Source organism: Macrosteles quadrilineatus, unplaced genomic scaffold, assembly GCF_028750875.1.
Source record: "Macrosteles quadrilineatus isolate MER2022 unplaced genomic scaffold, UCM_ALF_1.0 Scaffold_2__2_contigs__length_208266976, whole genome shotgun sequence".
Classification (NCBI taxonomy): Eukaryota; Metazoa; Arthropoda; class Insecta; order Hemiptera; family Cicadellidae; genus Macrosteles; species Macrosteles quadrilineatus.
In genome coordinates, this window is record NW_026542595.1 from 202,825,918 (window position 1) to 202,834,496 (window position 8,579).

The 8,579-nt window shown below is 31.7% G+C and overlaps 2 long non-coding RNA genes across 2 annotated transcripts; both read left to right on the forward strand.

Annotated features, from left to right (window-relative positions):
* Positions 1 to 176: 176 nt before the first annotated feature.
* LOC128987303 (uncharacterized) lies at positions 177 to 2,173 on the forward strand. The gene is made up of 3 exons (XR_008490226.1): positions 177 to 336; positions 911 to 1,045; positions 1,972 to 2,173. It is a non-coding gene; the product is annotated as an uncharacterized LOC128987303 (long non-coding RNA).
* A 556-nt stretch (positions 2,174 to 2,729) lies between these two features.
* Positions 2,730 to 7,524, forward strand: LOC128987302 (uncharacterized). The gene is made up of 3 exons (XR_008490225.1): positions 2,730 to 2,849; positions 5,392 to 5,537; positions 7,179 to 7,524. It is a non-coding gene; the product is annotated as an uncharacterized LOC128987302 (long non-coding RNA).
* The last annotated feature ends 1,055 nt before the right edge of the window (positions 7,525 to 8,579 follow it).

The window sequence follows — 8,579 nt, forward strand, 5'->3', positions numbered from 1 at the left end:
CTATTCAGATCATAGGAAATCCTAACGTCCAATTGAGATGTTTTTAAAATGTATCAATATTTACTTTAATTTATTTTTTTAATCCCCAGGATTGTATACGGACTGTAAACATTTCTTGTATGGTTCTCTTCTCAGTTAGAGTGTGTTGGTTGTTTTGGTATATAAACTTTATTAAATATGTTGAAGCAGTGTATAACATATTACATGTATCATTCAAATAAAATGTGTAATTTCTAGCCTTGTCTAGAATGGCGACATTATGGCACTTTCTGTATTTTCTGTTGATTGTGGCGCTGTCTCAGTCAGAGCTACAGCAGAACACAATGAATGAAATAGGTAAGCTAAGCTTCTTGATACAATTTCTTTTTTTCAGTATGATAATATTTTTGTTGGGCATCACTCACCTTATTGAAGTCACGAGAACGTAGTCCTTGTCATGTCACAATCATACACAGTTCATTGCACATAAAAATATACAAAAATAAAAATAAAAATAAATCCAAATTTAAAATATCAGACAAAAGTTCTCAACACCAGATGATATTTTAAATTTGGATTTATTTTTATTTTTGTATATTTTTATGTGCAATGAACTGTGTATGATTGTGACATGACAAGGACTACGTTCTCGTGACTTCAATAAGGTGAGTGATGCCCAACAAAAATATTATCATACTGAAGTATTGACCTCACCTAATATACCATGTAGTTTAGGAATACAATTTCTTTTTGTGATCCATTGCATTTTTTAAAACACACATTCTGAATTTTACATTTCAATAATTATAGTATACGTATAAGTAGTATAGTATGAACATATTATATAATTATACACTAGTATACGTAGAATTATATAAGTTCCCTTGTTTCCATTTTATTAACGTTATTTCAGTTAAGTTGTTTGTTTTAGACCAGTTTGGCGAATCACAGATGAGTTATCTAAACATAGGAAACCGAATCAATGACTACAAATATTATGAACACGAGTATAAACTGTGACCTTTAGGAGTGGTGCCGTACACTTTTGACGAAAAAGCAAACTTCAGTAAGTAATATATTTTTTTTTTCTAAATTAAGCTTAAAACTAAACACTCTACCATAAAATACAGTTTTATATGTGGACTTGCTGTTACCCGTCGGCCTCACCCGATATAATTTTGTGTTTCATTACTACCATTGAGTATTAAGAACCCGCTGGGAAACTCCAAAGCCACTGAGGTGGAGCCCGAAAGTCAGACAAGAATAAAAACAACTTCGTTTTCCGATTTAATGTCTAAAGAATCAGTATACCTAATTTGAGCACTCTAGCTAGTCTGGTAGTTGGAGAATAAATGATGATTCAATAATTGAGTGAGTGAGTGGTGTCTTTTACTTTATCTTTGGATTGCGTAGAATCAAGAATTGTTTTATTCTTTTCCTAAGGTAGTTGAGTTTTATCTCGATTCCTGTCTGCATACATCGGTGACGCCCCAACTAACAATTTACGCTGCTCGCTTTAGGAAACAAGAGCATAGATCAAGATTAAACTATTGTTCCAGTACTTACTAGATCTTTGAAAATGACTATTGAAACTTGTGATATCTTGTTTTTAAATAAAATTATGAAAACACAGGTTTGCACAATATTGCATATGTAGGTTATTTTAACACTGTTAGAACACAGTATAATTGTATAATAAGTAGCATTACTGAATATAAGATGGAATTGTATAAGAAGTACCTCTACTGTATTGTGAAAGGATCTTTCTATCGACACATCATGTTCAATGTATATTTAGTACGTTAAAATAACATTCAATGAAAATAAGCGTATATGGGATTGGTGTATATATGCCTAACATAATTTAATTTTAAACCCTAAAAAAATATATCTTTATTACCTCACTACTTTTAGCTAGCCAGTTCATAAGTTTGAAAGGGTAGATTTTATATTTAAAGCGTTTATCAGTATACACTCCCTGTATTTATCAAGGTATATCAGACAAGAAAATAATTTTGGGTGCGATGAGAATAATTGAGGATGTACTATTATCTCGCAAGATATCAGACAGATGGTGCCAAATAAAGTTTGTGCCAAAAAAAAGTTACCACAAGGACTATGTAGAGATATTCAACAAAGGTCCTGGAAAATGTTTTTCTAATATGGGATACGTAACAGGAAAACAGGTCCTCAGTCTTGGGAAAGGGTAAGTAGAACTAACATCACTGTAGCTTACTACTACACTCTACACTTATATCATGAAGAAACTTTGACGAAATGCATTCATGATACAGAAACAGACCTGGAATTCATATTTTAAAACTAGACCAGGATAAGTGTAGCATTAAATGAGGTGATATGTGATATTAGTTAGGTGCTAAGTTGAGCTGTTCATGTTTCCTAATGGACCATAAATTTAGAATGCCAATGATCAATAGCTGGGTCCAGTTTCCAACTATTAACAAGCTACTGACTTCCTAAAAGAAAAAAAAGCACTTGCCCCTAAATAGTTATGAAACTAAATAGTTCTTTCAAACCAAAATCATAATTTTAGTCAACACCTGTTTGGAACCTATTCTGGTTTATTCCATTGCATAAAATATTTGTGAACTATAATCTTAAAATCTCTTTAGTTTAGCGAACACTAACAACAGAGAGATTAAATTTGTCCTGTGAAGACGTTGAAAATTTGTGAATGGATGGTAGCCAAAAGTGATGTGACATCATGCATTTAATGTATTTATATTTCAGATGTATAGACACGGGTAACGTTATTCATGAACTATGCCATACTCTTGGAATGGTCCACGAACATCAAGCACCTTTTAGAGACAATTACGTTAAGGTGTACTGGGAAAACATTAAAAAAGGTTCGTCATAGAAATAAATAGGTCAAATATCTTTATTATCATGTTTGACATGTTGGAAGTTTACAGTTGAAAATGGCTGATAAATAAAGCGAAAGATTAACCTTGTAAAATATCAGTATGTTGCATTAAACCTAAAAAAATAATCGTTTGGCTGTTAATTTATATTACACTTATAAGTAAATATAAAAAGGTATAAGGGATTAACTTTTTACTACATGAAATTCCAGTAATTACCTAGTACTATGTAATTTCTTTTGGTTTAACTTCATATCACAAACAGTCGGTTGTTTATGTCATTTAACACACTTTGATTGTAAGATGGCGAAAAAAGAAATATGATAAAGTAGGGTTGTCAACCTATAATGAGGTTAGGAGATATTTTGCAAGATTATCGCTTCTTTGAATTCAACTTCTTAGCATGACGTAGTCATCTAAAAAACCTGGACACATACTTGATAAAAAATTATATTCTTAAGGGTTAGTACGTTTTATTTAATATTCGTAGCTCTCAATGATAACACCTAAGATATTAAAGGCATTAGGAAACCTTAGATTAAATTAATTATCTCCTCCATAATTGATAGTGATTATAAGTCAGTGATTATAATGGTTTAATAAACGAAGCTTATCAGGATCATGTAATACTATACAAAGAGATAGGGTTATCCTGATGTTATCCTGATATTAATAAACAATTATAAAGGTCATCAACCTATTATGAGAACACAAGATGTACATAAATAATACACTGTATACCAATACCGGTATATCACATATATCTAATGGTATGGTTATTTTTCTATAACTGATGAGTGATTTTTTAATGCACATGATACAGTAAACTTGGGATTTAAACTGCAGATAACCACAGATAATCTCTAAATTAATACTAAGGCTTATCATGGTGGAAAAACCTTTGGGATCGGCAATGCAAACTCTCTAACACTATCACTCAATAACGGCTGGTCATACTTTAGCCAAACTTACCAAGTTTGTTTCGACAAATGTTTAGAATGTTTAAGATGAAACAGTTTTAATTTTTGTATAATGCCTAACAGGGTGTTCTTAAAGGGGTGTCACAAACTTCAGGGACAGGTAGTACTCATCAATCTTAACAAAACAGTTCATATAGACATAGGTCGAAACAAATTAGATTGATAAAGTTTTAGATTAAATAAACCACATAGTTGTGAAAAATATTATATTTAATTACATTGGATCAGCTCTCTGAAATTGTGGAATAAGCAATTTGACAGTTCTTCTTGTTTACATCGAGATTCCAGGGCAAATTAATGTAAACATTGTTAATTTTCTCCTTGCAGCCATGGATACCAATCAATATTTACTTTTAAAATCCCCACTTCAGAAATTTTAAAGCCGAAGGGGCAAAGCCCATGGTCAGTATCGAAGTATGAATAGTCCTATGACCATCCTTGGTATGGTAGCTATACTTGTTTAAAGGTTAAACTCAGTCAGGTCAGTAGTTTTCACATTAAATAGTAATACACATACAGACAGACACCATTCGATTTTTGTATAATAGTACCTATAGATGAAGATTAAACATCAATAAACTTAGTAGTGGCTCTAAGGCCATTTTCAAAGTGTGACCATTTTTGTGACTTTGAAAATGGCCTTAGAGTCGAAACTATAGTCAGCTAATATTTTAATAAATAATTTTTACTTGGGTACTAAGTTTATTGGTGTTTAATCTTGATTTATATATAGCAGCCTTATTATTCTATTTTACATATTCAAATAGATTATGTAGTCCCATAGTCCCATAGTCCGATCATGCTGGTTCGCAAAAGAATAAACGTAGGTTTACACATAAAAACCAAATTCCATCAAAATCGGATCATTTTTGCTCGAGTTATCACGCTAACGGACACACACATATACACACCCACATATATATATATACATACATATATATATATATATTTATATATTTATTTACATATTATATATTTATATATTTATATATTTATATATATATATTAATATATATATATGTATGTATATATATGTGTGTGTGTATATGTGTGTGTCCGTTAGCGTGATAACTCGAGCAAAAATGATCCGATTTTGATGGAATTTGGTTCTTATGTGTAAACCTACGTTTATTCTTTTGCGAACCAGCATGATCGGACTATGGGAACGGGGGCTTATAGGGGTTTTATGGGGTAAAAATTACTTTTTATCACTCCTTAACGAAAGTAACTATTTTCGATAACAGCTGACATCAATGAAAGTTGTTTAGTTTGTTTAGTACTATCAGCCCCTGAAGTTTGTTAAAATTAACTCAATGTTTTAAATATTTAACTTTTAAAAATTATAGTTGTTATTTGGTCTAGTTATGTCTAAATACGTAATGTAATTATCTAACAACTATTTTTAAATATCTGTTAAGACATGCTTTTGCTATTGACTGCCATACAAACAAGTCGAGCGCACGAATTTTCAGTACTGACCTATTTGTTGACCTGCCGATTACTAGTAGTTTTGAAAGTATTTATTTAACTTCTTAATTATCTTACAGAGACCTTAAAAGACTACACTATTAATCATGGCTACAGGGACTTTGGACTTGAATATGATTACAAAAGTATCATGCACTACGATAGCCATGCATTGGGAGAAATGCCCAGTGGAAAATGGGCATTCATGACTACCATGACTGCACGTGTAAGTATGGTTATTGAAAACAGAGCGAAATAGTTGGTTCTGTTTTTGGACCACAAACCATAAACCATACTTCTCTCTAACTGGGAATTTTTAATCTATACTTAACTAATTTCTTTGCTGGTATTTTTAAAATTTACAAAATCATTAAGATTGTTTACGGCATTTTTCAATTTAATATTTTAAAACAACTAATTATTTTTCCGGCGCATACTCTGCTTTAAACTTATTTACTTTTGCCGCACTCCAGTTAGTAATCCAACCAAACAACACAAAACAGCGTCACGTAATACGTGTAAACTTGAAAATATATTTTGGAAACTTTTAACGATACTACGACTACGATCAGCTGGTGCAGCGTTTACCATTTCGTTCAATGTTTGGATTTAGCCTGACCTAAAAACGTGGTATACAGTGTTTGAAAGACACCCCACATTTTTCGTTTTAAATCTTACAAGTATTTAGTCTTTACATATTTATAAATTATTTTCTAATTTTTAGTTTGTTTATAAACGAGGTATTTTAAACAGTTTTTTTTATTTAAAAATTATTTTCTGCTATTTAGTATTTATCGTGTAATGTAATATATTTTATATGGCTTGTTAATATACAACCAAAACTTTTTTAACTGTCATCACATATTGTTGCTATTCTCATAATCATAAAACTTTAGAATCTTTCGGGAGCAAAACAGGTACCTCTTAACCTCTGCTCTTTGAACCAACTGTCAAATTAGTATTTACAGCTGACTTCAATTGATATATTTACATTTTTGCGAAATGTAAACATGGAAAATTTTTAAGTCCAAGGGAAATATAAAAATAAAATGATATAATATTTCATTATCATTCATTTATGAGCTATTTTTTTAAAGTTTCAAGTCTCAAGCTCATCAGAAAGTTAGTTTAAAATCGATTGCAAAATTTTTACCAGACAAGAAAGCGAGCTGATGAATCAAGCCCATGGGGCGTAGCCCAAGGGAAATATGAAATAAAATTATATAATATTGCATTGTCATCCATTTGTGACCTACATTTTAAGTTTCAAGTCTCTAGCTCATTGGAAAGTTATTTTAAAATTGATTGCAAAATTTGTACCGGACAAGAAAGCGAATTATAGTAATAAAAACGGGATAATAAAGTATAATTCATCACACGGGCAAAAGGTGTCTTTCAACCCTTGCTCATTTTCTGACCTTGGCTTCGCCTCGATCGTAAAACTTGAAAATATTTACTTAAGGCTCTAGTGATAAAATATACTATTTTGCTCTAAAAAAGGTGTCTGAAAATATATAAGTTTGATTAGGCACCCTTCAATTTTTTAAAAACATGAACTATTGTCCTATTGAGCAATTAAGAAAGCTAAAACCTACCAGAAGGTGTTCACTATACATTATTGGTAGTTGTGAGACAATTGCAATGTATTATTTGTGGGTAGAGTAAACCCACAAATAACAGAAAACCTTTATCATTTATAATCATAATCATTTTTTATGTATCATTTATATGTGATTATTTGTGATTTACTCGAGGAAATATTCTCTTGTAAGCGTTTTTCTTGATTACAGCAAATGTGTCACTTTGCGCACTCCTTACGCCAATACTAATAGTTTTAATTGATTATTTGATTTCTGTTGTTTTTCAGGACCCTTCCATTACACTTGTCAGAAACGAGAAGCTGAGCTACCGAGACAAAATCAAACTGGAACTAATGTATTGTCCAACACACACGAAAGTAATCTATCCTGGATACATCCTTAGATACGACGGCGTAAAGCTTAGAAAACCGACGGAAACTAATATGATTTATGCACATTAGGTGTGTATTGCGATAACATGAGAAAATAATAATACCCCCGCCGCAGCAAACCTGCAGACTAAGCGAATTTCCATTTCCCTGAATGGATTTACACTAAAATGTCTCCTTAAAATTATCACATTTATTCCCTATTTAAATAGAATCAGTTTAAAACATACTTAGGTTTGCTGCAACAGGGAGGGTAAAAGTGTTTTTTATGTAAAATGTTAATAGTTAGTAAGAAATAAAAACATTTTCCAAATTTGGGCAAAATATGTTTATAAACAAGCAAACTACAACAGTTTACTTATTCTCCATAAGAATAACATGGGAATTTTAAATTTGCAATTTTTTGGAATTTTCTCCGTAACCATTAGGCGCATTATAACGCTTCAATATACTAAATTATTTGTTTTTTTAAGCTCTACAAAATAGTTTCAAAAGAAATTGCAAAATTTTATGTTTTTTGGGTCAAAAATGGGAAAAACCCATTTTTTCCCCATAAAAGCCCCCATAAACCCCCGTTCCCATGGTCCGACCATGCTGGTTCGCGAACTCGTTCGAATAAACGTAGGTTTACACGTTTGTACCAAATTTCATCAAAATCGGATCATTTTTGCTCGAGTTATCGCGCTAACGGACACATATATATATATATATAAATATATATATATAAATATATATATATATATATATATATATATATATATATATATATATATATATACGGCCGCGCCCGGGAAGCCAGTCACATAAAATATACACTGGAAGTCAGTCAGTTGCACCCCCCAATATATTTCAAGACTATGATATTAAGGAACGCGGCAGCGTTCCGCCCCGCCAAGTCCCCCAGCGGTACACAGCTGCTGCAGTGTATATATACATGACGTGACAAAGTGGCTTTTTTACTCGTCTATAGCTCTGAAGAAACAAAAGCTATTAAAATAATTGTTCATCCACTGGATAGGGGCAATCATTCTTGGCAAAATAAAAAAAAAAGAATTTAAAAAAAGGTTGTGTTTGAGCCAAGAAAAACTAGTTTGAAAATTCACAAATTTTCCGTGTTCTCCTTCTTCTCCTTAAATGTTGACGGACCTACAGCCCTAACCACTGGCTCAATTTTAATGTTTTTTATGTTGTTTGAAAGCCCTTAGCGTGTAGATGTGCCTTTTGAGGGTCACAAGTCGGTGCGTTGACCCATAAACCCTTGGCAAGCCCTCAAAGTACGATTTTGGCCCATTTAAATAA